Raw genomic sequence first — 27,408 nt, 5'->3', positions numbered from 1 at the left:
CAAACAAAACAAAACAAAACACAGCATATTTAGGTAAAATCAAAAATGTTTTCTTTTGAAAATGTCATAAGAATAAAAATGCAAATGTGTTTCTATCCCTATCCAAAATTTAAATTAAATTCACTGCTGGTTCTCCTCAATCTTCTACCTTTTCCTCCTTCTAATGTAAAAAAAATGAGCTTTTCAGAGATTATAGCTATATAAAAAATACCTGAAAATACATTAAAACTTTGAGTTGCAAATGAAGTTGTTGAATGTAAAACTTTTGAAAGATTATAATTTTTATAGGAATTGAACGCATGATAAAAGCTTAATGCAGATCACAGGTGTTATCCTGAATTGACAGGCAATATTTAAAATTAACTATTCAATACTGAGTAACTCAAGAACAGGGGTGACTGGCATAAAGTGCAGTTATTTTCTATATCAAATCTGATGCTAGATAAATAATAATGCCCTGATGTTGGATAATATAAAATTTTCTTTAAATTATAAAGTATTTTGAATAGAAAATGGGATAAATTAAGATGAGAATATCTATCATTCTTTCACTTAAAAATAGCTTATTATATTTTACTTATATGTTTTAGAAATAAATATATACAAATGGAAAGTGTAAAAAAGCATGGAAATATATTAGCTATAATTTATATACATATGTAAATATTTCTCTGATTGTATGTGAACACTTGATGTAAAAAACTGAGTTGACATATTTCAATAACAGTACCATAATTATTTTTCAGTATCACTTGAAATTCTTCAATTCTTTTAAGTGACTGCATTATGTTCATTTAGTGAATTTGAATGCTATAATGTACATCACCCATTCTTTCTTAAATAATGTGGTAAATGTGCGCCTGTGTATATTTTCTTACATTTATGTTCCTGAAATAAAAAGTCAAATATCAAGACCAAAACTATGATCATTTTTATGAATCTTGAGAGATGTTGAAAACTAAGATTTGAGACATTTATCTCCATAGATAGAACTGCTGTCCCAGGCCTTTCAACAATGGAATGTAGACTGAGCCTACTCTGTGAAGCAATTTCATAATCTCATTTGCATAAAGAGGGCTGGGGCAGAAGGATTCACATGCTTTGTCTCATTTTTGGGTGGTGTTAACTGTAAAAATAAAATCATGGGGCATGCATCATTTTACAGTCACTCCAAGCTACACATACAGCATGCTGATAACTCCACCAAAATTAAATTTATTTTCCTTTATGACAATTTAAAAATAACAGTCAGAAATGTGTCTTATTCCAAGTAATAAAAATAAACTGTTGCTGAGTAGGTGCCGACTGCATTTACTGACTGAAGCAGCCAAGTCCAATAATATCATTTTTTAGTATTGACACTTAAAATAAAATTTCTCCCAGAAACAGAGTTCCATAAATGATGGATGTGGAAATAGACACTGTCCAGGCAGTTGCTTTGTGGAAGTGGTGGTGTTATTTTCTGATGTGTTCCAAGTCATCTCAGATGGTGCGTGAAAATGAGATGCCAAGAGAGGCTTAAAAAAGATACTGAGGACTAGCTTCAGAGTGTGAGCAAATCTTCAATTTCTGTGCTCAAAAGTTTTGAGAAAGCTAATCTAAAGTTAAATGTTTACTAGCATCTCTCTGATTATATTTTGGAAGCTGCTGCTGCAAAAAAAAATGGAGTATATTCTTACTTTCTACGGGTTGAAAAGTGCACATAAAATGGAAAATGCTTTTGTATCACCATGTCCAGCAGTGATTTTATTTTTACTTTTCCATTTGTCAGGACAGGGGAATATTTACCAGGCACGAAGGGAGCATGGGGTGTGTTGGGAGGAAAAAATCCCACTAATTTTAAAAATGTAGTTTTGTATGAAAACCAATAATTATGTTTAACAAATACTATTATTAATTCATATGTATGTGCATTTTACATAAGTGCAGTAGACTTACCTGCTGGACAAATTTTACTGAGTTACCAGTTTACTGCTACATGAAACAATTTAACATAAACTCTGCATCATTATGTAGTCCCTAAATCTTAGAAATGGGCATATTTCCTGGAGGGAGATGGAAATGACAATGCTGGACTGTTACAGTTATGACACTTATGAAGTTGTGATGTGATTGTAAAAATGGAAAGCTGATACAACACATTTTTTCAAGGAATTTTACAGAAAAAATAGTTGTTGCTGCCTTTGAAATATTATTTAAAATCTTAATTTCTTTGTTCTTTAAAATAGACACTGCTTTGTACATTGCTCCTTGTGCTCCAAATCTCATTCATTCATCCCTTTCTTAACTTTCATAAGCATTCATTTCACCCCTTCTCCTATTGCCTTAGTCTCTGAGGTTGAAATTGGTAGAATTTTTTGAGAGAATTTTATCTTTTGTTTTCTTAAATTATAAGAAAATATGGAAAAAATAGATAATAGGGGACATTCATTGTTACTTTTTTTTTTTTACCTATTTTGTATAGGTCAGCTTTTCAAATTTTTTTAAATTTCATTTTTATTAGTTATACATAACAGTAGAATACACTTTGATACATCATATATAATGGAGTATAATTTCTCATTCTTCTGGTGATATATGATATAGAATCCCATGGGTCATATAGTTATGTATATACATGGGGTAATGATGTTTGATTAATTCTATTATCCTTCCTCCTCCCAAACTCCCTCCCCTCCCTTCACTCCTCTCTACCTAATCTAAAGTAACTCTGTTCTTCCCTAGCCTGCCCCTCATTGTGAATTAGCAACCACTTATCAGAAAAAAAAATTGACTTTTGGGTTTTGGGGATTGGCTTATTTCACTTAGCATGATATTCTCCAGCTCCATCCATTTACCAGCAAATGCTATAATTTCACTCTTCTTTAAGGCTGAGTAATATGGAGAAAAAGGTACACTCATACATTGATGATGGTACTGCAAATTGGTATAAACACTATGGAAAGAGGGATGGAAATTCCTCAGAAAATTTGAAATGGAACCACCATTTGACCCAGCTATCCCACTTCTCAGTTTATGCTCAAAGGACCTAAAATCAGCATAATATATATATATATATATATATATATGTATATATCTAGGTATATATATATATATATATATATATCTAGGCATATTTCCTGGAGGGAGACGATGCTGACAATGGTGGATTGTTACAGTTATGACCCTTAAGAGGTTGTGATGTGAGGGTAAAAATTCAAGGTTAATACAAAACATTTTTTTCAAGAAATTCTATACAAAAAATATTTTAACATTGTTGCCACCTTTTGATATGTTATTTTAAATCTTAATGACTTTATATGCATACTATGGAATATGGAATATTAGGTTAGGTTTTTTTTTTTTGTTTTGTTTTTTGTTTTTTTTTTGCCAAGACCAGAAGACCTGACAAGAACAATATAGAGGAAGAAGAATTTATTTGGGTTTCACAGTTTCAGAGGTCTCAGGCCATAGACAAACTGGTTTGATTTCTCTGGGACTGATGGGAGGCAGAACATCATGGCAGAAGGTTGTGCTTCAGGAAAGCAGTTCAGGACATGGCAAAGAAGTTGACTGAAAGCTCTGATTAACAGGGACAAAATATAAACCCTAAAGGCAATTCCCAGTGACCCACCCCCTCCAGCCATACCCTGCCGGCCTACAGTTACTATTCAGTTAATCTATTCAAGTGGATTGATGCATTAATTAGACTGACTCTTATAACTGAATAATTTTCCCTCTAAACTTTTATGCGTTGTCCAACGCATAAGCTACTGGGGACCACCTCTTATATGAACCATAATACTTATAAAATTTCTGATTATGTGCCACACCACCTTTCTTTTCCAATAGATTTGAAATACAATTCAGTTTATGTGTTATTAATGAAACACTTGCCTAAATAGCACGTGTTTCCTTTTCCAAATTCTGTTCAGTCCTACAATGATTGTGGTTCTCCATCTCCTAAGGGCACAGCATTAACACCTCCACCCTTTCCCCTATATCTCCTCCCATTTCTTCCCCCACCTTCCATCATCTTCCTGAAGATTTACAAAGTCTGTCTTGTTTTTTATGTAACCCCGATGGCTAACTGTAAGTGCCCACTTGATTGGTTTATGAGATTCCTAAAGATTTGATCCAATATTATTCTGGGTGTGTCTGTGTGGGAGTTTCTAAGAGATTAACATTTGGGTTCTCAGTAGAGTAAAAAAGTTAGGTTGTCCTTCTTTGGGTGAGTGGACCACATCCAATCAGTTCAGGGCCTCACTAGAAACAAAAGGCTAGCCCTTTTGTGAATAAGAAGGAACTCCTATTGCCTGATTGCTTTAGAGTTGGGTCACTGTCACATCTTTTAAAATAATTTTTGCTTTGAACTTGAATTATTAGGTCTTTCTGGGTCTTGAGGTTACTTATATTTATACTGGAATCACATCACCAGCTTTGATGCGTCCCCACCTTGATGACTGTATATCTTGATACCAGTGAGTCTCCATAATGATGGAGCCAGTTTCTTATTAGCCGATTTCTTATCAATGTCTACATTTATATATATCTATATCTATGTGTGTATCTAATAATTTGATTATTTCTGCTTCTCTAGGGGACTTTTACTGATACATAAGTTTTCTAAGGTTTTTCTATAAGTTGATGCTAAAATATTTTTTAAAATCCTAACAATTGCCATAATGTAAATATTTTTGTTTCACCATCAAATAATATGCAATGCTGATGTGCTTTCTGTGTTTTCTTTTTAAATATGGATTTTTTTTCTATTATGTAATCCTTGTTCATTTGTTTATATTATTTTATTTTTTTTTATACCCTTAATCTTATCCTATTTCTCAGGCCAACATCAATCTCCTTTTCAGTACATACCTCCCAGAGGAAGGTCTAAACCTTCCTAACCCAAACAAGAGAACTTGGAACTTTTCTTTGTTAATCTCCTGGTTTGGAAACCAGATCTTGCATCTTATGTTTTTTTCTACTTTGGTTCATTCCTCTGTTTGCCAATATCATACAATGTCTTCAGAATGGTTCTGTTCCTGGAGTCTTTGCATACCAGAAAGTGCCTTTATTTTGCAGCCATGTAAAATTAATTATTGTCTGGGTACATATTTCTAGGTTGGAAATCTGTCTTCATACATTTGAGGGGATTATTGTATTTTCTTGTATATTCACTGATTTCTGGAAAGCAAGACAGAATGTTTCATTACTTTGTAGACAATGAGCCTTTTTTCTATTTACTTTAAACTAATTAATTTATCTAGTATTTTTTCCTATTTATTTAATCTTTTTAAATCTTGGTATTCTAATTATTTAGACCATTATATCCAAATATGTAGTTTTGAAAATTTTCAATATTTTTCTCCAGGTTGAGTTTATGTGTGTTTTCCCTCAGGATGTGCACTTTGTAAATAGGTTTTCCGTTAAAAACCTATTTTTCTTCAACACTTAGACATTTTCTTCTAGGATTATTTTCCTTATTATTTCTCATCCTGTTTTCTCTGTTATTTATCTAGAATTCATATGTTCAGTGTTAGAAATCAAGAATATTCCATATATCATATATATTTCACTCACATTATTCATTTTGTATGTCTATTTCCCTTAAAAATGTTTTTATATTACAATAATTTATTGATATTCTTTCTCATTTTCAAAGTCAGTACACACATAAACATAGACATATTCCAATACTTCTTTCTTTTACTTTGATATTCCCATTTTAAAGAATCATATCATTATCTTGCAGAAAGTGGGTATTTTTCACATTTTTGAGGACTCTTGCTTTTTGTACTTTGCCTGAATTATCTGTTCATTAAACATTTATTTTTGGTTTTGAAATATGAGTATTTTGCTAACCATATTGCTGGCATTCCTCAAATATCTGATGACTCTTAGTCTCTTAGCTTTCTGTCCATTTAAATGTTACATAATCTAATTTGCAATTATGGATTTGCGAGTTGATTAGAGTTTTGATCTAGTATTAATGGAAAGAGAACCAGTCATTGTTCTGAATTTCAGATATGTGGTGGAGAATATTTTAACCATAATGTGGTGCCAGTCCTACTCTAAATCCAGATGATCTAAACAATAATTTCTTTTTTTTCTTATCACTTAGAATTTTTATTGTTAACATCTTATAAAAACTTCAAAATTGTTAAACATCAATTCTTTAGTTTTTTAAAATTTAATTTTGTCTTTTGATTCATTGTATGCAAATGGGGTGCAACTTTTCATTTATTTGGTGGTACATGATGTAGAGTCACACCATTTGTGTAGTCATAAGGGCACATAGGGTAATGATGTTTGTCTTATTCTGTATTGCTCATGCTCTGGTGATTTATACCTTTGCTTATGATTTCATTCAGGTGAGAAAAATAATGTATATGCAATACCAGTCAACCTCTGTATTTTACCTAGCAGGCCTTATTTATTTTGTCCAAAATAGCTGACAATTTTAAGACTTTTTCAAAGTTGCCCCTACTTTGCTGGAGTCCTCTCAATGTAAACTCTTGCATCCAGCATCTGAGTACCTTTGACAGTTACCAGTCCTTTACCCCTTTGTTACTTACAGTAATTAGATATCCATTCTAATGGCCTCTATGCCATTCCCATCAGGATAAAGGGCTCGCACTTTTGTTCCTAGATTACAAATCACTGATGGTCTTAGGAGAAGAGTCAAATGTTTGTGGGCAATACGCCATTTTACTTTAACAAAATTGTATTGAACAAAATTTAAAAACAATAGAAAACTGGAATGATAGAATAAAAACCTATATTCTCACCATTTAGAGTAAATAATTAGGAACATTGCGTTGTATATGCTTTGTTCTTAAATGGACATTTTGGAAAAATGCAAATATAATAGTTCACTATACACTCCTAAGCACTGATTTATTTAAAATAAGACCTTATCCTACACAATCACAATGCTATTAAGTCATTTAAGGAAATTAATTAAAATACTTATCTTTTAATAAACATCACTTATTCAATATTATGGATATTTCTCTCCAAATATCTTCTTTTTTTGCACATGGATTCATCAAAGTTTCATGCATTGCATTAGAATTTTGGGTCTTTATTTTCTTTAAAGATATAAGGATCACACATTAATATATCAACTAATTTTATTGTCATTTGTCTTTGTCAAAATCCTTCTGAATTTGTCTATTGAAACAAGAAATTTCTTGTTATGTCTTCTACTCTTTATTATTCTAACTGTTTTATTAAATTTTTTGTTCAGTCTTAAACCATATACCAGCAAAATTGGTCACACAAAATCTGCTTTACATAATAGGGAGAGCTTTGAAACCAGAAATGGACACCTTTGGGCTGGAGATATAGCTCAGTGGTAGCATGAAAAAGAGGCTGTTCTGACAGCTATTTTTACACATACACATTAAAAGGTAAAGGGAAAATTCCTTGTACAGGATTCCTTCAGGAAATACTGGAGTAATAATTGCATATAAGTGGTAATACTTATTACCAATTTAAAATGGGTATAGAATGATTTAGCCATATGGTTCAGCAGTTGATGCTTGAGATATGAAATAATATTGTATCCATTTTATTTAAATGCAGGATTAACTCGGCTAAATTGGCCAAAATATTTTTTAAAGTGAATTTCTTTGGCTGAAATACTTTTATTACATAGAAAACAAATGCTTTTTGCTATATCTTTACTGGTAAACCTATAAAATACTTAATGTTTCTGTTTTGTAGTTCTTTAGTTTCAAACTAATGCTTATTCTTCTCTCAGGAACATCACATTGGTTACTGGATTAGCTAAAAATCCATTCGATTGTGATTATGATATTGTTTATAGACAAAAGAAGTCCAGACCGGAAGATGATCTGACTTCGTAATGCTGTAATGCAAATTTCTTTCTTTCCAAAGTTACTAAATGCCTAAGAATATTTGACATTCTGTGCTATTCTACTCTCATGAGAGGACTCATTTGTTCTTTCTAGCTTGATTGTTGCAAATTGAGCAACAGGAATATCACTTCACAAGGTTAGGAATTCCCTTTAACGGTCCAGTGTGAGTAGAGAACTCCCCTGCCTGGGTAACAGACCCAAAGCTATTTATCATCTGGAAATGTTTCACCTTCTATTTAAGAAAGTAGAAATCCATTTCAAAAAGGCCCACACTTCCCCAGAGATACACAAAAGAAGAGCAAAGGAGAACAAAGACAGCTTGCGATGTTCAGGAGCAACAAATGTTAATGTGCTAGGATATATTGTACATCTTGCTAAAGAAAAAAAATACATATACTATTCCCCCACTATTCTCTTTCATCTCTTTTTCTCCTTGAATATTGCATGTGTGGTTGCATGTAAGGGGCAAGTTATTTTCTCAGTTCGTCATATTTTACAACTGTGCTTAATTTAGATTATATTCTATCACTTGAGACTGTCACAAAATATTAATAAGCGCTTCCATAAGAGTTAGAGAGGTCACTGGCTTGACGCCAGGGTTTTGAAGGAAAATTGGGAGGTTAAAATAATTTCCTCCCTACATTTCCCAAGCTATAAAACATTTTTCACAAATCAAAGTTTTAGGTAGCAAAACATTCCTAGAAGATAAAGTATTTCTAATCAAATTTTGAGTGATATAATCTCTTTTGAATAAAAGTGAATGTTATATATAAATTCAGGCAATGTGATTATTTTTCAGAATACTTAAATACGTACCATTTAGTCTGGACTTAAATTAAGTGATAATCACTTATAATAACATGTGATTATAATTAGATATCATTTATAAATTTTAATATTAACTATGATTTCTCCATTTTATTATTTTATTAGTCCGTACAGAATATCATGTACTATGTTACATACCCTATAGGCATTAATTTTCAGACCAACCAGTAATATATGCTATCAAGATATGATAAATCTTTGAAAATAATTCACATTCTAAATGCAAACTATAATTTTAAAAATCTATATGTCCTACACTAATTTCTTTGTATATATATTTAACAACACTAATAAAGCAGATGAACCCAAATCTCTAAAACTAAATTTAACTATTACCTCGGAAGTCATTATTATTATTATAGTTCATTTTATGCATATTTTATTTCCCTTAAGTTATAAATTATTAAAATTTTAAAGAGAACTTGTTTTTATTTGATAACATAAACTGCCTTATTACATGTAAACAAAATAATTAGCATTAGATAAATATAAATAAGATTTCAAAATTAAAACTAAATCTACATAAAAATTCTGTCACCTTCCAGTATATACAAAATATACATAATTTGTTAATAAATAATAATAAATATCTCAGGTGAAATGTTTTAAACATATTTGATTCATTAATTTCAGTACAGATCAACTGATTCATAAATCAACCAAGTCCAGGATGCTTTCTATCTGTTGTTAGCGCTCTCTTACTGATACATTTCAAAAACTTCTTCCTAAGAGAGGACTAGGGAGATGATGTTGGGTCTCAGAGCAATATCTGAAGAAAGAAAAGGTAGCAAATTGCAACAGTCTCGATTTCTGTCTATAACTGACATTTTTATCCCTAAGGTCTGTTTCATGGGAAGAAAAAATTGGGGTCTTATTTTTTCTGCCTTTATTTCTTACTAATATTTAATATGTGAAATTATTATCTGCTTTCTATAAATCAACCCCTTAATCGTCCTTAGTGGGATCATTTTAATAATCAAACAATTTTCTATCAAGTTTCATGATTGCTGTAAATATATCTATAATGCTAAACCACTTCAAAGAAGAAATATATTCAGTTTATGAACTTTGGATAACCCATACCTCTTTTTCATGTTGCTTATTGAAGGAGAGAGAATGACAATTCACAGATCAATATTTAATGCATTTCTTCCCCAAATGGATCTACTAATTAACAATTTAAAAAAAAAAAAATCTCTTGCACATAGCCCTTTGAAACAATCTAATATAATAAGCACCTTAAAAGAGGTAGAAAGAAGTCTGTTATATCACAGAATATGTCCAAAATTGATTTGTACCACGTGTAATATATCTGAACCTGCAGCGGTAAATCAAAATAGAGTGAAATATTGCAGAAGAAAGTCACCTTCCAATCCCCATAAAATAGCACCACAGATTATTTTGGTCAGTTATTCAATATCAGAGAATATCTAGACAAGATTCAACATAAGAAATATTGCTTAACTTTCTAATTTTCTGTATATAGGAAGAATTCTGAGATATCACTGGGTATTCCAAGAAACAGCAAGGCATTTCAAGATAGAAAATCAAGGGTTTAAAAGAAAATCAGGGAACAAGCACGTATAAGGTGTTGAGGCAAAAAATAAAAAGTTGTCTGTGGAATAGTAAAAGAAAAATACGGAGAGGTAAAAGAAAGAAAGGAGAGAGAGGCCAAAAGTGTAATCATTGAAAGAATGGACATGTTTTTAAGCTGTCTGTTTTATCTCAACTCCCTAAGGTTTCCCTCCCAGTAATGGGAACAAAGCCCTTAAAGCTGTTCCAGGAAACAGCCCCAAACAGAGAGTAAAAGAGTAAATTGAGCCTGATAGCCAGATAGTGCTCAAACAGTAGGATTACCAGAAACTATTGACCAGAATCTACGCCCTGTTGTAAAACATTGTGAAACATGTTGTATGTTATCAGCAAACCCAGACCCCCTTTGAAACTTCCTGGCAGCTTTGTTCCCCCTTTTCCCCCTTTCATGTGTGACCCCTCCCAATGTGTGGTTTCTGCCTTTATAAACCTACAAGATTTTCTGCTCGGGACTCGACTCCTCGAGTTGGGTCCCAGCGCGCTGGAATAAACACCTCTTGCGGTTTGCATCAAGTGACGCCTCCTGCGGTTGATTGGGGTTGCCGTCCATCCATGGGACAGAGTTGGGGTTTCCTTTTTGGGGGGCCTTACATTTGGGGGCTCGTCCGGGATAAGACGGCCCCCCTCATCCGCGGAGTCGACCTTGGAGGTAAGAAGGGGTACCCCGAAGTTGTCTGCCTTTGTCTTGTGTTTTGTTAGTTGGTCTGGTTCTGTGAGCGCGCTTTTGGTTTCGGTGGCAGCCGTTCGGTGACTCGTGAGAGTGGCCGAACAGTGGTCGGTAGACGTGCCTGGGGGGCCACAGGTTGCAGCCCTGGGGGACGCCCTAAGGGTGGAAGGAGAGCCAGGGACGCCTGGTAGTCTCCGTCGGTAAGGGCGCTGATGGGGTTCAATTGGTGGATCAGAGATTGGCGCCCGTCTGTATCTGGTTCTGTTGTGTGTTTGTGGCGGACAAGGTGGAGGAAGGGTTGGAACAACTGGGGGGTTCTCGGCCCGGGCTACTCTCGGGTGGACCCCAAAGGTTCCTTCTCTGGACTCTCCCTCCCGACAGCCCTGAAGGGTAACTTAGCAAAGTAGCTTCAGTCTCAAAAGTAATGAAAAATAAGGTCTCATAATTTTAACATCCAACCTGTCTGGATGAGATGGCTAAAATGCCTTAGACACAAAGTTTCTGTTAAAACCTGTTAGATCCTTCCAGATCTCAGTCAAGGCTTACATTGAAATATAAATAAAAGAAGCCTAAAGGCTCAGTAGGAGACCGGTCTCAGGGAAAGAAAAGGTAAAAAGAGTCTTTAAAACTCCAGTAAAGTAAATGCTATATTTTTAATTATATGTTTTTTTGAGCTCATGATTTTTTGATCAGTTCTATTTTTTATTCAACTAGAGTTTTTGAACATCTGTTACACTGCAATGGAGATTCACCTATAAAGTTACAAGGGCTTGATTTTGTGTTATTTGTATGTTGTGCTGTCTGATGTCATGTTTTGTCTGTATCAAAACTGAGCGCTCCTAAAATTAAAATTTAAAAATGGATCCAGATACTTTTAATTCATGTGATTTAAAAAAGGTTCAAATTGGGTAAACTAATAAGAGTAAAATGTCTTTGAAAATAACTTGCAAGTCTCTAGGTGGTCAAGCTAATAAAATATTGATGTTAATAAAATGTCTAATATCAATTGTTTCTAGGACTTTTCAACAGGGAAGAGACAGCAAATACTATTCAGGACACTTGTCTGATATCTTTGTTTTTTTACAGAATAAGTGAATTAGAGTTAACATGTATGGGATTACTCTAATGTGTTTGTAGAGACATCTGATTAATTTACAAAGTTAAAATGCTAATTGTTAAATAACATCGAGTACTTTTAACTCCTTAAATTCCATGGGGTATCATACTTAAACATTATTGGTGTTTTCATAGGTTGGTAAATAAAAGGGTTTAAACTTGCTTTGTGTCATCACTAAACTAAAAACAAGGTTACTAAGAGTTATGTCCTAACAAGTGCAATTCTATATACAAAGGGTCCCAAAAGTTTCAACTGTGTTTCAATTAGAGTACTATAAACAACAGAATATTTAATCTTATTAAAATAGAGTAATTTATCTAAATTCAGAAATTTCATAAGAGTTGTTTCAGAATGTGAACAAAAAGGGGTCAACGAATAGGAAAGAGAAAATAAAAGGTTCTGGGTATGGAAATATATTTAGTAAAAGGAAAAAGAAAATGTTTCTGGGTAAGAAAGTGCTTGTGTGATGAAATACATGAGGGTCTAAGTAAGTGCTAAGAAAGTCTGTGTGTAAGTAAAGGGCAAGTCTAAACAAGTTTGTGTGTAACTAAGTTGGTTATATGTATGTGAGACAGCTAAAACTATTGTAGGTTTTTCCTAAGGTGAAATACTAACGTTCTGATATAAACCAAAGTTTAATCTATATGGTAGAATGACATGGTAAAATGACAAGGATTTGAAACACTAATTTACTCTTAACTTTGTGTCTATTAAGTTTATTCTTTAGAACAATTAGTCTTAAAAATTGAGGTGTATACAATTATGGTTAAACAACTATTATAGAGTATTGTACTTTGTTACAGAGTATACATTTCTCTTTAAAAACTCAATTTGGTAAGATAAAAGTGTCAAGGTATTTGTGAAATGGTCACTAGTTGTATATTAAATGTGTTCATATTTTTCAGGACCACAAGTTTTTAAAGCAAGGAATTTATTAAGCTCTGCTATCCTCCAGATTAAACTTGTCTGTAATGGTAATCTTAAACTTATAAAGAGTAAATTTTATTGGGGATTTATTGCTATCATTTAATGTTCTATTATAGGACCTGCTATCAATAGGGTATGTGTAAAATTTGTTACTTTTTACACTGAGATAAAGAATTTCAAATGTAAATGTATTTCTAAACATTAGAGTCTGATTTGTTTAAAGGTTAATATTGTGAAATATGAAAGAAACATGAAAACATTTTGCCACTTAATCACACAAAAGGAAAGTTAAAAGCTCTCTCAGCCTTTCTTTGATTCATGTTTTAGATACTATGTTAAATTGTGTTAATTATAAAGTTTATATAGACTCAGGAAACAGTATATGTAAACTACTTAATGGTATTTAAGGAAAAGAAGCAAAGATCAACATCAGAATTAGAACACTTAAGATCTGTAAAGAGCCACGCCTTACCTGAGATAAGGCTCTGCCTCCCACCTCACTGTTTGTAGAATAGCTCCAAAATAAGCCAGACTTTAGCTTATTTAAAGTTATAGTCAAAAGATTGGTTCTTGTTGTAAAAGTACTGTGATCTCAAATAGGGGATAGAATGTAGTTCTCAATCAAAATTCAAGATAGCTATTATACAAGCTGAATATATTTTTACTCTTGCTAATTTCATTTTGTAAAACTGTTACCTGTTAATGTTTTGCAGAAGTAGCTGCTCCAAGAACAAACAACCTAGGTAACTTGTGATAATAAGCCATCACCTATAGAATAAATAGTGGTAACTTCCAGTACTAATGCAGACTCCAGTTAGATAAAAGGGTAAATAACTGTAAAGTTATGGACATTAAAGTTAAAGCCCATTACTCTTAATTTATGACTGGTGAGACTGGCTTGCTGGATAATTAAGATGGAACTTAGAAATTGGAGTTAAATACAGAGGTCAAGAAAAGTCCATATTTGGGTCTTGCCCTCAACGTTAGCCTGAACCCAGGGAATAAGAGAACTTCTCTAAGGAGCGTTGCAACACTGGGTCACACAACCTCCTGATCAAGGAGATTGTTGAGACTAGAGGATGAAAAATTATCCAGTGCATCTGCTGCAGAGGAGGGTCATGGAAAAGGGGAAACATCCCTTGATGTTTCTAAAGGAAGTCACCTCATCAAGAGACCCTGCCTAATCAAAGTCACTGGTGGAGCTAAGGAGCCGCTCTTAAGTTCTGTACGAGTGACCCCTGTGGGAACTCAGCTGACTCTTTAACAAGACAGGAACCAGGTCAATTTGACCAGCTTGATCTTAGATACCCAGCAAAACAGTTAAAACCAAAATATAGCCATTCTTGGGTATTTAAAGGAAATAATAATTAAATGTAACTTAAGATGTACACTTGTATTAGCCCACTAGAATAAAGGCTGGAAGCTACAAATGAAAGAAAGATTCTTCAGCAAATGTGCCTGATAACTATCAAGAGAAACTGCCAGAGTCAGAAGTTTTTAGTCAGTTTAAGACCTTCCTAAGCTACACAGGTAGACTTAATCTATGTTTGCTAGTATGATTATCTATTCCTAAGTAACAGAAGTATAGAGATCTCTAGTAAACACAGGTTATACCAATAAAGGGATATTTTACAAAATCAGATGACATTAAGTAGCTTAACTATATTTTCTGGGGACATTTATGACAATGTTAAAGTCCCCAAATAAAGGCCTTGTTCTCTCCAGCCTTTGCTAGGCCTAGTTATGGGAACAATTTCTCAGTTCTTCCACCTCCTGGTGAGAGATTAACTTCTGTCATTTTCATGATACTCAGTGGCATGTTTCAGATGCTGCAACATTTACTTTGTGCTAATCTCATTTCAGTACTCATGTCTTTTTGTTCTTCTATCATAGAAGCAGCCGCCCCCAGATGACTTTACAAACTGCTCTTCCCCAACCAGGCTTATTCCTGGGACCCCTTGATTGACCCGATTTTTAGAAAAGGAACTCCAAGCTGCTTGCCCCACACCACCCACTTCCAGCTCGAAGAAGCTAGAGCGGTCATCAACCTCCTTCCCCAGCAGCATGGAGTTCCTGAGATTAGAGGGGGGAATGAAGCCAGAATTGGGAACAGGTAGTTAGTGTAGAAATAGGGGATCGGGTCAAATCAAGGAAATGGAGGCCATAAAATCATCTGCCTCTGGAAGTTGGAAACTGCCCCTGGAAGAATGGAATATCAAGGATCTCCGGAGGCCATTGATTACCAAATTTACCTGCCTTTATCAAGGACTGTTTATCAAGGACTGCAAACAAGGGGCTGCTAATTGGTGGCCCGCCCCCTGGGCTCTTGCCTGCCTGAAATCAAATCACCTAGTCACCTTCATCAGGGAAAGAGTAAGTGCTGTATAGGTACTAATGCTTAGGCAACAATACCAGTCCCTCCGCCAAGGAAATAGCTTTGGAGAAGAGCATATAGAGACAGAAGTTCCATGATTAGAACTTACCAGAAAAGAAAATGGGGAAATGAAAGAATGGACATTTTTTTAAGCTGTCTGTTTTATCTCAACTCCCTAAGGTTTCCCTCCCAGTAATGGGAACAAAGCCCTTAAAGCTGTTCCAGGAAACAGCCCCAAAAAGAGAGTAAAAGAGTAAATTGAGCCTGATAGCCAGATAGTGCTCAAACAGTATGATTACCAGAAACTATTGACCAGAATCTACGCCCTGTTGTAAAACATTGTGAAACATGTTGTATGTTATCAGCAAACCCAGACCCCCTTTGAAATTTCCTGGCAGCTTTGTTCCCCCTTTTCCCCCTTTCATGTGTGACCCCTCCCGATGTGTGGTTTCTGCCTTTATAAACCTACAAGATTTTCTGCTCGGGACTCGACTCCTCGAGTTGGGTCCCAGCGCGCTGGAATAAACACCTCTTGCGGTTTGCATCAAGTGACGCCTCCTGCGGTTGATTGGGGTTGCCGTCCATCCATGGGACAGAGTTGGGGTTTCCTTTTTGGGGGGCCTTACATCATAAGTAGAAAACAATAATTAAATAAGAGCACATATTAGTTATTCTTCTAGAAATGAAAATAATTAGTGCACACATTAAGCTCACATAAAATGTGAGAAACGTTTACTGTTTTGCAGTTCTTTAGCTTATTAGGAAATTTTTTCTTCTAACAAATTTACCTAATTATTGTGAAGGTGATTGAGTTTTGTGTATCAAGGGATCTTCTTCATTTAAAACAGTTAATTAGTTTTCATCAAGTGAATGTTTTTACTAGTCTTTTCTCTGTGTTTGCTAATCACTGGGTTTGACATTTATTTCTAGACTAAATGTAGGCTGCCTCTTTCCTGACCAGGAGTCCTCAGGTTGTTAAAGACACTGCCAATTCACACTATCCACCCTTTCCATTGCCTCTACCTAAATTTAAAAACAAAATAATTTCTCTGCCAAAAATAGTAATTTTAAGTGTGTTAATATTTCAAATATATGTGATTTTCAAGTTAGTGCATTGTTACCAGGATAAAATGACCTTAACAAAGATGAAATAAGTTTTCTTGTTTTCAATGAAATATACCCTAGATTGTACCAATTCTACAAGTGGCTTTATCTTATGCTTAAATAGACACAGATTTGGTTGAAAGATGTCATATTCAATTCAGAATATTTGACAACGAAAGTGTTATATATTGATATCAAATCCTTCTGTTTAATCTTATTCTTTCTCTGACTGACGCACCCTTTCTTCCTGTTCCTGCCAAGTTTTAATACTTCTATTATTTGTCTCAGATTTACCTCAGTGTTGGTGTGACTTTGGTTGTCAAAGTTTGGTTGTTTTTTGTTTTACTTGGTATAAGGGATTAGATACATTTGGACTTAACCGGTTTTTGTGTTTCTAACTGATGAAATAAAGGACATGTGTTTCATGCTCAGTAATGGTTTCATGAACTTATAAATTAATAAAGAAACAAACACATAAAAATATTTGATCTTTTGGTTTCCCTTTATGTTTTAGTATGTAGAGAAACACAACATAGAATGATTTAAAATTCATGATAATGGATAATAATTATCTGGGAATTAGAATCCTAGAATGATCACTTATCACCTCTGTGCTATTTATTGTGTAAATTACTGAATTTCTTTGTATTTCACTCTTTGTATGCAAAATAGGGATCATAATATATATATTTATTTTGTAAGGATACTTTAGATGATTTGACTTTATATTTGTTTTGGTTCTCTCTGTTTACATCCAAATAAGCCCAATCTAGCAATATTTGTTTCAATTTATATTAATTTATATTAATGCATATGACAAAACTAATTGATTTCAAAATAATAATAGAAATCCTTATTGAGCTTTTATTTTTTGCTAGGTAATTTTATAATGCTTTTTATGTCTAAAATCACTTTAATACCCAGAGTAATTGTATCAGTGCATTGCTATTATCTTCTTTCTTTTGTAGAGAGAGAAAGCAAGACACAATCAGGCTAAAAGTTCCAGGTGCACAAATAGAAAGACAAAGCCAAAATACAAACCAGGTATTTCAACCCCATGTCTTTGGACTAGCACTTGAACTATTAGATCACATTTAATTTGATTACACAGTATTTTTGGTTTAACTTTTTTTTTTTTTTTTTTGAACTTTATACTCCAAGATTTTTTTTTATTTTTAAGATATTTACATAATAAATACAATTTTAATCACTAAGTTCTTCCTCATCACTGAAATATGTGCTTTTCCTTATCCTTGGGCGTCTTGAATCATCCGATGTTGAGGGACCCCCTGCACTGGGTTTCCATTTGTTTTGTTCTTCAATTTTGGCTTGCTGAAATGCAATGGCCTGACTGAGACTGTCAAGAGCAGGAGCTTCCCCTTCATCATCACTTTCTTCTACTTCTTCAATTTCTTCTTCTGGTTCAGGAATTTTCTTTTTTTTTCTTTTTTTCTTTCTTTTTTGGAGGCTCCCGTTCTCCAAGCATATTTTTAGGACAGGCATTGAAAGAATGGACATTTTTTTTAAGCTGTCTGTTTTATCTCAACTCCCTAAGGTTTCCCTCCCAGTAATGGGAACAAAGCCCTTAAAGCTGTTCCAGGAAACAGCCCCAAACAGAGAGTAAAAGAGTAATTGGAGCAAGATAGTATTCAGGCAGTTAAGACACCAGAATCTACACCCTGTTGTAAAACATTGTGAAACATGTTGTATGTTATCAGCAAACCCAGACCCCCTTTGAAATTTCCCGGCAGCTTTGTCCCCCTTTTCCCTTTCATGTGCGACCCCTCCCGATGTGTGGTCTCTGCCTTTATAAACCTGCAAGATTTTCTGCTAGGACTCGACTCCTGGACTCCTGCGTGAGTCATGAGTTGGGTCCCAGCGCGCTGGAATAAACACCTCTTGCGGTTTGCATCAAGTGACGACTCCTGGGGTTGATTGGGGTTGCCGTCCATCCATGGGACAGAGTTGGGGTTTCCTTTTTGGGGGCCTTACATTTGGGGGCTCGTCCGGGATAAGACGGCCCCCCTCACCCGCGGAGTCACCTTGGAGGTAAGAAGGGGTACCCCGAAGTTGTCTGTCTTTGTCTTGTGTTTTGTTACTTGGTCTGGTTCTGTGAGCGCGCTTTCGGTTTCGGTGGCAACCGTTCGGTGACTCGTGAGAGTGGCCGGACAGTGGTCGGTAGACGTGCCTGGGGGGCCACAGGTTGCAGCCCTGGGGGACGCCCTAAGGGTGGAAGGAGAGCCAGGGATGCCTGGTAGTCTCCGTCAGTAAGGGCGCTGATGGGGTTCAATTGGTGGATCAGAGATTGGCGCCCGTCTGTATCTGGTTCTGTTGTGTGTTTGTGGCGGAGGTGGAGGAAGGGTTGGAACAACTGGGGGGTTCTCGGCCCGGGCTACTCTCGGGTGGACCCCAAAGGTTCCTTCTCTGGACTCCCCCTCCTGACAGCCCTGAAGGGTAACTTAGCAAAGTAGCTTCAGTCTCAAAAGTAATGAAAAAATAAGGTCTCATAATTTTCTTTAACATCCAACCTGTCCTGATGAGATGGCTAAAATGCCTTAGACACAAAGTTTCTGTTAAAACCTGTTAGATCCTTCCAGATCTCAGTCAAGGCTTACATTGAAATATAAATAAAAGAAGCCTAAAGGCTCAGTAGGAGACCGGTCTCAAACCCAGGGAAAGAAAAGGTAAAAAGAGTCTTTAAAACTCCAGCAAAGTAAATGCTATATTTTTAATTATATGTTTTTTTGAGCTCATGATTTTTTTGATCAGTTCTATTTTTTATTCAACTAGAGTTTTTGAACATCTGTTACATTACAATGGAGATTCACCTATAAAGTTACAAGGCCTTGATTTTGTGTTATTTGTATGTTGTGCTGTCTGATGTCATGTTTTGTCTGTATCAAAACTGAGCACTCCTAAAATTAAAATTTAAAAATGGATCCAGATACTTTTAATTCACATGATTTAAAAAGGTTCAAATTGGGTAAACTAATAAAAGCAAAATGTCTTTGAAAATAACTCACAAGTCTCTAGGTGGTCAAGCTAATAAAATATTGATATTAATAAAGTGTCTAATATCAATTGTTTCTAGGACTTTTCTTCAACAGGAAAGAGACAGCAAATACTGTTCAGGACACTTTTCTGATATCTTGGGTTTTACAGAATAAGTGAATTAGAGTTAACATGTATGGGATTACTCAAATGTGTTTGTAGAGACATCAGATTAATTTAGAAAGTTAAAATGCTAATTGTTAAATAACATCAAGTACTTTTAACTCCTTAAATTCCAAGGGGTATCATACTAAAACATTATTGGTGTTTTCACAGGTTAGTAAGTAAAAGGGTTTAAACTTGCTTTGTGTCATCACTAAACTAAAAACAAGGTTACTAAGAGTTATGTCCTAACAAGTGCAATTCTATATACAAAGGGTCCCAAAAGTTTCAACTGTGTTTCAATTAAAGTACTATAAACAACAGAATATTTAATCTTATTAAAATAGAGTAATTTATCTAAATTCAGAAATTTCATAAGAGTTGTTTCAGAATGTGAACAAAAAGGGGTCAACAGATAGGAAAGAGAAAATAAAAGGTTCTGGGTATGGAAATATATTTAGTAAAAGGGAAAAGGAAATGTTTCTGGGTAAGAAAGTGCTTGTGTGATGAAATACATGAGGGTCTAAGTAAGTGCTAAGAATGTCTGTGTAAAGTAAAGGGCAAGTTTCAACAAGTTTGCGTGTAACTAAGTTGGTTATATGTATGTGAGACAGCTAAAACTATTTAAGGTTTTTCCTAAGGTGAGATACTAATGTTCTGATATACACCAAAGTTTAATCTATATGGTAGAATGACATGGTAAAATGACAAGGATTTGAAACACTAATTTACTCTTAACTTTGTGTATATTAAGTGTTTTCTTTAGAACAATTAGTCTTAAAAATTGAGATGTATACAATTATGGTTAAACAACTGTTATAGAGTATTGTACTATGTTACAGAGTCTACATTTTTCTTTAAAAACTAAATTTGGTAAGATAAAAGTGTCAAGGTAATTGTGAAATGGTCACTAGTTGTATATTAAATGTGTTCATATTTTTCAGGACCACAAGTTTTTAAAGCAAGGAATTTATTAAGCTCTGCTATTCTCCAGATTAAACTTATCTGTAATGGTAATCTTAAACTTATAAAGAGTAAACTTTATTGGGGATTTATTTCTATCATTTAATGTTCTATTATAGGACCTGCTATCAATAGGGTATGTGTAAAATTTGTTACTTTTTACACTGAGATAAAGAATTTCAAATGTAAATGTATTTCTAAACATTAGAGTCTGATTTGTTTAAAGGTTAATATTGTGAAACATGAAAGAAACATGAAAACATTTTGCCACTTAATCACACAAAAGGAAAGTTAAAAGCTCTCTCAGCCTTTCTTTGATTCATGTTTTAGATACTATGTTAAATTGTGTTAATTATAAAGTTTATATAGACTCAGGAAACAGTATATGTAAACTACTTAATGATATTTAAGGAGAAGCAAAGATCAACATCAGAATTAGAACACTTAAGATCTGTAAAGAGCCCTGCCTTACCTGAGATAAGGCTCTGCCTCCCACCTTACTGCATGTTAGAGTAACTCCAAAATAAGTCAGACTTTAGCTTATTTAAAGTTATAGTCAAAAGATTGGTTCTTGATGTAAAAGTACTGTGATCTCAAATAGGGGATAGAATGTAGTTCTCAATCAAAATTCAAGATAGCTATTATACAAGCTGAATATATTTTTACTCTTGCTAATTTCATTTTGTAAAACTGTTACCTGTTAATGTTTTGCAGAAGTAGCTGCTCCAAGAACACACAACCTAGGTAACTTGTGATAATAAGCCATCACCTATAGAATAGATAGTGGTAATTTCCAGTACTAATGCAGACTCCAGTTAGATAAAAGGGTAAATAACTGTAAAGTTATAGACATTGAAGTTAAAGCCAGTACTCTTACTTTATGACTGGTGAGACTGGCTTGCTGGATAATTAAGATCAAACTTAGAGATTGGAATTAAATACAGAGGTCAAGAAAAGTCCATATTTGGGTCTTGCCCTCAACGTCAGCCTGAACCCAGGGAATAAGAGAACTTCTCTAAGGAGCGTTGCAACTCTGGGTCACACAACCTCCTGATCAAGGAGATTGTTGAGACTAGAGGATGAAAAATCACCCAGTGCATCTGCTGCAGAGGAGGGTCACAGAAAAAGGGAAACATCCCTTGATGCTTCTAAAGGAAGTCACCTCATCAAGAGACCCTGCCTAATCAAAGTCACTGGTGGAGCTAAGGAGCTGCTCTTAAGTTCTGTACGAGTGACCCCTGTAGGAACTCAGCTGACTCTTTAACAAGACAGGAACCAGGTCAATTTGACCAGCTTGATCTTAGATACCCAGCAAAACAGTTAAAACCAAAATATAGCCATTCTTGGGCATTTAAAGGAAATAATAGTTAAATGTAACTTAAGATGTACACTTGTACTAGCCCACTAGAATAGACTGGAAGCTACAAATGAGAGAAAGATTCTTCAGCAAATGTGCCTGATAACTATCAAGAGAAACTGCCAGAGTCAGAAGTTTTTAGTCAGTTTAAGGCCTGCAGACCTTCCTAAGCTACACAGGTAGACTTAATCTATGTTTGCTAGTATGATTATCTATTCCTAAGTAACAGAAGTATAGAGATCTCTACTACACACAGGTTATACCAATAAAGGGATATTTTACAAAATCAGATGACATTAAGTAGCTTAACTATATTTTCTGGGGACATCTATGACATTAAGAGTTAAATGTTGTGTTTACATTCCTGATAACCTGGACAATGTTAAAATCCCCAAATAAAGGCCTTGTCCTCTCCAGCCTTTGCTAGGCCTAGTTATGGGAACAATTTCTCAGTTCTTTCACCTCCTGGTGAGAGATTAACTTCTGTCATTTTCATGATACTCAGTGGCATGTTTCAGATGCTGCAACATTTACTTTGTACTAATCTCATTTCAGTACTCATATCTTTTTGTTCTTCTATCATAGAAGCACCCATCCCCAGATGACTTTACAACCTGCTCTTATCCAACCAGGCTTCTTCCTGGGACCCCTCGATTTACCTGATTTTTTAAAAAGAAGGAACTCCAAACTGCTTGCCCCTTGCTGCCCCCATTCAGCTTCGAAGCAGCCAGAATGACCGACGCCCCTTTTCATTTCCTTAACAAGCAGTTATGGGTTCCTAAAGCTAAAGGGGGGAAATGAAGCCAGAATTGGGAATAGGTAGTTAGTGTAGAAATAGGGAATCGGGTCAAATCGAGGAAATGAAGCCATAAAGTCATCTGCCTCTGCAAGTTGGAGACTGCCCCTGGAAGAATGGAATGTCAAGGATCTCCAGGGCCATTGATTACCAAATTTACCTGCCTTTATCAAGGACTGTTTATCAAGGACTGCAAACAAGTGGCTGCTAATTGGTGCTCCCTGGGCTCTTGCCTGCCTGAAATCGCCTAGTCACCTTCATCAGGGAAAGAGTAAGTGCTGTACAGGTACAAATGCTCAGGCAACAATACCAGTCCTTCCACCAAGGAATAGCTTTGGAGAAGAGTATACAGAGACAGAAGTTCCATGATTAGAACTTACCAGAAAAGAAAATGGGGAAATGAAAGAATGGACATTTTTTTTTAAGCTGTCTGTTTTATCTCAACTCCCTAAGGTTTCCCTCCCAGTAATGGGAACAAAGCCCTTAAAGCTGTTCCAGGAAACAGCCCCAAACAGAGAGTAAAAGAGTAATTGGAGCAAGATAGTATTCAGGCAGTTAAGACACCAGAATCTACACCCTGTTGTAAAACATTGTGAAACATGTTGTATGTTATCAGCAAACCCAGACCCCCTTTGAAATTTCCCGGCAGCTTTGTCCCCCTTTTCCCTTTCATGTGCGACCCCTCCCGATGTGTGGTCTCTGCCTTTATAAACCTGCAAGATTTTCTGCTAGGACTCGACTCCTGGACTCCTGCGTGAGTCATGAGTTGGGTCCCAGCGCGCTGGAATAAACACCTCTTGCGGTTTGCATCAAGTGACGACTCCTGGGGTTGATTGGGGTTGCCGTCCATCCATGGGACAGAGTTGGGGTTTCCTTTTTGGGGGCCTTACAGCATAACTTAAGTGTCCACTTTCCTAGCATGAGCAAGGTCTAGGGTTCATTTCCCAGCACCCACATTCCTAACACTTAGATTTATCAAAGTAGTTTCGCCTTCGGATGAACTCAGCTGCTCTTCCATTGTCAATAGCAATGCTTGCCTTTATCACTCTACCAAACAACTGTTTGTTGTTTATCGCTCTAGTGCAGTTTTGTGCAGAGTCTTTGTCCAAAAATAAAAGCAACCCCTTTACTTTTCCTGGTATCTTTGTCTTTCATTATAGCAACCTTCACAACTTTGCCATACTTGGAAAATATCCGATATAAATCATTGTTTGTCAGGGAGAAGGGCAAGTTGGATACATAAACTGTGCTCTTACTTGGAGCTAAGCCACCACTCATTTCTTTAGGTGGGGCGGCCTGAGAGACCAGAGGACCACCAGCCTCGGCTCAGCTGGGGCTCAACCCTGACTCTTCCTCGCCGCAGGCAGCGGACTTGGCATCATCTGTCTCGGCAGGGGTCAGACGAAAATACCCTTGGTTTAACTTTTGAAACTGTTAGTCTTGAAAGAAAAAAATAATTATAAATGACCCAAATAAACCTTCATCTTTGGTCAGAGAATTAGATTAACAACAGATGGAAATTATCCAAGAATTACTTTTGTGACATCATTTTGTTTGAACAAAACAAGATTTGTATTATTGTAAATTAATGAATGAAAATATTTCATTCAAAAACACTTTGTACAGTCCATTAGTAATTTTACAAGACCCTAGAATAGAGAACACAATTCAATACTTCCTCCCAGGAGACAGGAATACTGTGGTGAATAGCTTTGGTCATGACAACACAGGCATTCATTCAAAACAGTTACTTTTTTATATTTTTATGACACTAAAATCATATTTTCCTGTGGAAATTATAGTTACACATATCTTACATGATTTAAAGCATGTACTATTACCTTACTTACAAAAGTATTATGTTTGTAGTTAGAATTTATCTGTCTTAATAATATATTTAGAATTACAAATACTATTACAAGTCTTAATTTTATATTTGCTTTGCTTGTTAGTCAACTGGCAAAAGTGAAAAATATTTACATTGAATAGAATATAATTTACCTTTATGTCAATAAAATATTTCAATGAAAACATTTTTCCTGAGGTTGTGTACATCATTTACACAATAATTTGCTTTGAAAGATAAAAAGGTCTATTATTTAAAAAAAAAATGAAATACTTCTACTTAATATTTCAATGAAAACATTTTTCTTGAGGTTGTGTACATCATTTACACAGTAATTTGCTTTGAAAGATAAAAGGGTCTATTATTTAAAAAAAATACTTCTACTTAATTATACAAATCGTCATCAAGCTATTCCTCACAATGAACTAATAACTTTACAAATAGATATGTATGAATATGTTTATATAGATATGTGTATATAAGTAAAAGAAAAATGAGAGAGAAGTTATTTGTATTTTCTTTTTTTCGCACAAAATCACATCTTTGAAAAATAAATAAAAGGCCAAGTATTTATACATAATATAAAACAATGCTCTGAAGAACACAACCTGAAATTGCAGGGTCTGCTTACTTTCAAGGTTTGTTTGAAGGTGACCCATTTTCTATTACAAGCATTAATGTGGGGAGTGCTTTTGTGTGCTCAAGCACAAAGCCACATCGTTGAAGTCTTTTATTTCCTTACTTCAATCTATAGTAACTACTTTGAACAGAATTTGGAAGTATAATATCACAAATGTTCGAAAAATAAATCCAAGAACTTAAACAACTTGCTTTCTTTATGAGTCATTTTTTTTTGCCAAATTTATTGTTAAAAATTCATGTCTCTCAGTCTTATATCCTTTAAGTATTTCATCAATATTACATTATTTGCATGATAATTTATATGTTACATATTCACTTTCTGCTCAATAGTATGAAAATGAGTCATCTTACTGCTAAATTTAAATGCATTAATGAGAAATAGTAGCAATAATTCAGTAAGTAGCATCTTATTTCTAAATACAGGTGAGCTAGAGATTTTTTTCTAAAGCTCTCATTATAAATACATTAAGGAAGGAATCATTCACTTATTTCCCACTAGAACTAATAGGGCTCCCAGGAAACCACTGAAAAGCTAATAGTTCTACTTTGACACCTTTAAAGAAAAAGAAAATAGAAAAAAAAAAAAAAAAGATAAAGAAAAGCTGTCACAGAAGCTGTGACTTGAACTTCCATTACTTTTAGCAAATATACACCATAGAATGCCTGACTGAAACTGATTTTGGACAATTGCATTTGAAAAGGTCAGAAATGATCATTATATTTTAAAAAGGGATTCAGAATTATGAAAGCAGATGCATAATTTTACATTGAGGGAGGCCTTAAATATGAATAAATCTTTTAAGATCTGATTGCTTTTGTTAGTAATATTATCCTAAAATATCATGGAATCCATGTTTGGAGTATGATTGTGTGTTTATAACACATTTTTCCTAAACTGATGAATGCTATTGATTTCACAGTTATATTATTTCCAAGATTAAAATGAAAGTTTGTTAACTGATTTTTTTAGCTGCTTTTTAAAATTCCTCTTTCTCTAGGTAACATTGGTTGCTGAGTAAGTCGTACACAGAGGTTTTGAAACCAACCAGATTTCAAATTTAGCTTATAATTTTATTGTATAATTTTAGATCATTAAATGTGAGCATACTCAGCATTAAATTGAATCTAAATCATGTTTCATTTCTCAATTATGATCGAACTGCAACATATGGGGTAGTAGGCAGGATGGTATATGTTCCCTGTATAATCCCCAGGACTGTGAAAACTGTTTTGATTTCATTCCTATGGTTAAGATGTATTATATAGCATGACTAACCCTAAAATAAGGAGGTCATTTTGTGGCCTAAATAAGCACATGAGACCTGTCAAAGAGAGGTTTTTTTGCTTTTGTTCTTGTTTGTTTGTTTTTTTCCAGTTTAGAAATGCTACTGAAGCCAGAATTGGGAACAGGTAGTTAGTGTAGAAATAGGGGATCGGGTCAAATCAAGGAAATGGAGGCCATAAAATCATCTGCCTCTGGAAGTTGGAAATTGCCCCTGGAAGAATGGAATGTCAAGGATCTCCGGAGCCCATTGATTACCAAATTTACCTGCCTTTATCAAGGACTGCAAGCCAGGAGCTGCTAATTAATGCCCCCTGGGCCCTTGCCTGCCTGAATCACCCTGGCCCTCCCCCTGCCCATGGTTTCTCACTTAATGCAAAACCAGGCCTAGTCACTCAGGCAGGAAGGAGAGATAAGGGGGAAGAGAGCTGGAGAACAAAAGAGACTTTAACCTATAAAAGATGTAGGGTGCGCTCACTTCTTGGGACTTTAGAACATCAGCCATGGCCCCCTTCTCCCTGCCGGGAGAAGTCTGTATTATTAGCTTTAAATAAAACCTGCTTAATATGCTTGCCTTGGCGTGCTTCTCTAGTGTTCAATCTTCAACATTAGAAGGAGCAGAACTCGTCACCGGTAAACGGCGGTATCACTACCAGATGTGCCTCCACTGGCTTGGGGGAGAAGAAACAGCACTTGAGCTGCTGATTGAATAGCAACCTTCAGGAGATGAAGATAGACCCTAGTTTACAGCTTGCAGTGAAATGGGGACTCCATTCTCAGCTAGAAAGGAAGTGGCTCAGCTAACAACCCGAATGAGTTTGGAAGCATCTTTTAACCTAAGAACCTCACTGACAATTTGTTTTCTATTTTGTGAAATCCTGCTCAGAGGAGCCAGGT

The 27,408-nt window shown here is 34.9% G+C and overlaps 1 protein-coding gene, 1 long non-coding RNA gene and 1 pseudogene across 3 annotated transcripts in view; 1 reads left to right on the top strand and 2 right to left on the bottom strand.

Moving 5' to 3' along the window:
* The window catches only part of CDH12 (cadherin 12), a 993,970-nt gene that overhangs the window by 194,636 nt on the left and 771,926 nt on the right, over positions 1–27,408 (bottom strand). The gene's annotated exons all lie outside the window — the stretch shown is intronic.
* On the top strand, positions 12,043–20,130 carry LOC306664257. The gene is made up of 2 exons (XR_013764687.1): positions 12,043–12,217; positions 19,815–20,130. It is a non-coding gene; the product is annotated as an uncharacterized lncRNA (long non-coding RNA).
* Positions 17,622–24,147, bottom strand: LOC306664256 (zinc finger CCHC-type and RNA-binding motif-containing protein 1-like; annotated as a pseudogene). Its single transcript has 2 exons — positions 23,693–24,147; positions 17,622–18,004 (listed from the first exon to the last, which is right to left on the bottom strand). The product of its transcript is annotated as a zinc finger CCHC-type and RNA-binding motif-containing protein 1-like (transcript).

The sequence above is a fragment of the Sciurus vulgaris genome (assembly GCF_902686455.1).
Source record: "Sciurus vulgaris genome assembly, chromosome: 6".
NCBI lineage: Eukaryota > Metazoa > Chordata > Mammalia > Rodentia > Sciuridae > Sciurus > Sciurus vulgaris.
Note: the sequence above shows the minus strand (reverse complement) of the source record. Positions and strands in the feature narration are given on the sequence as shown.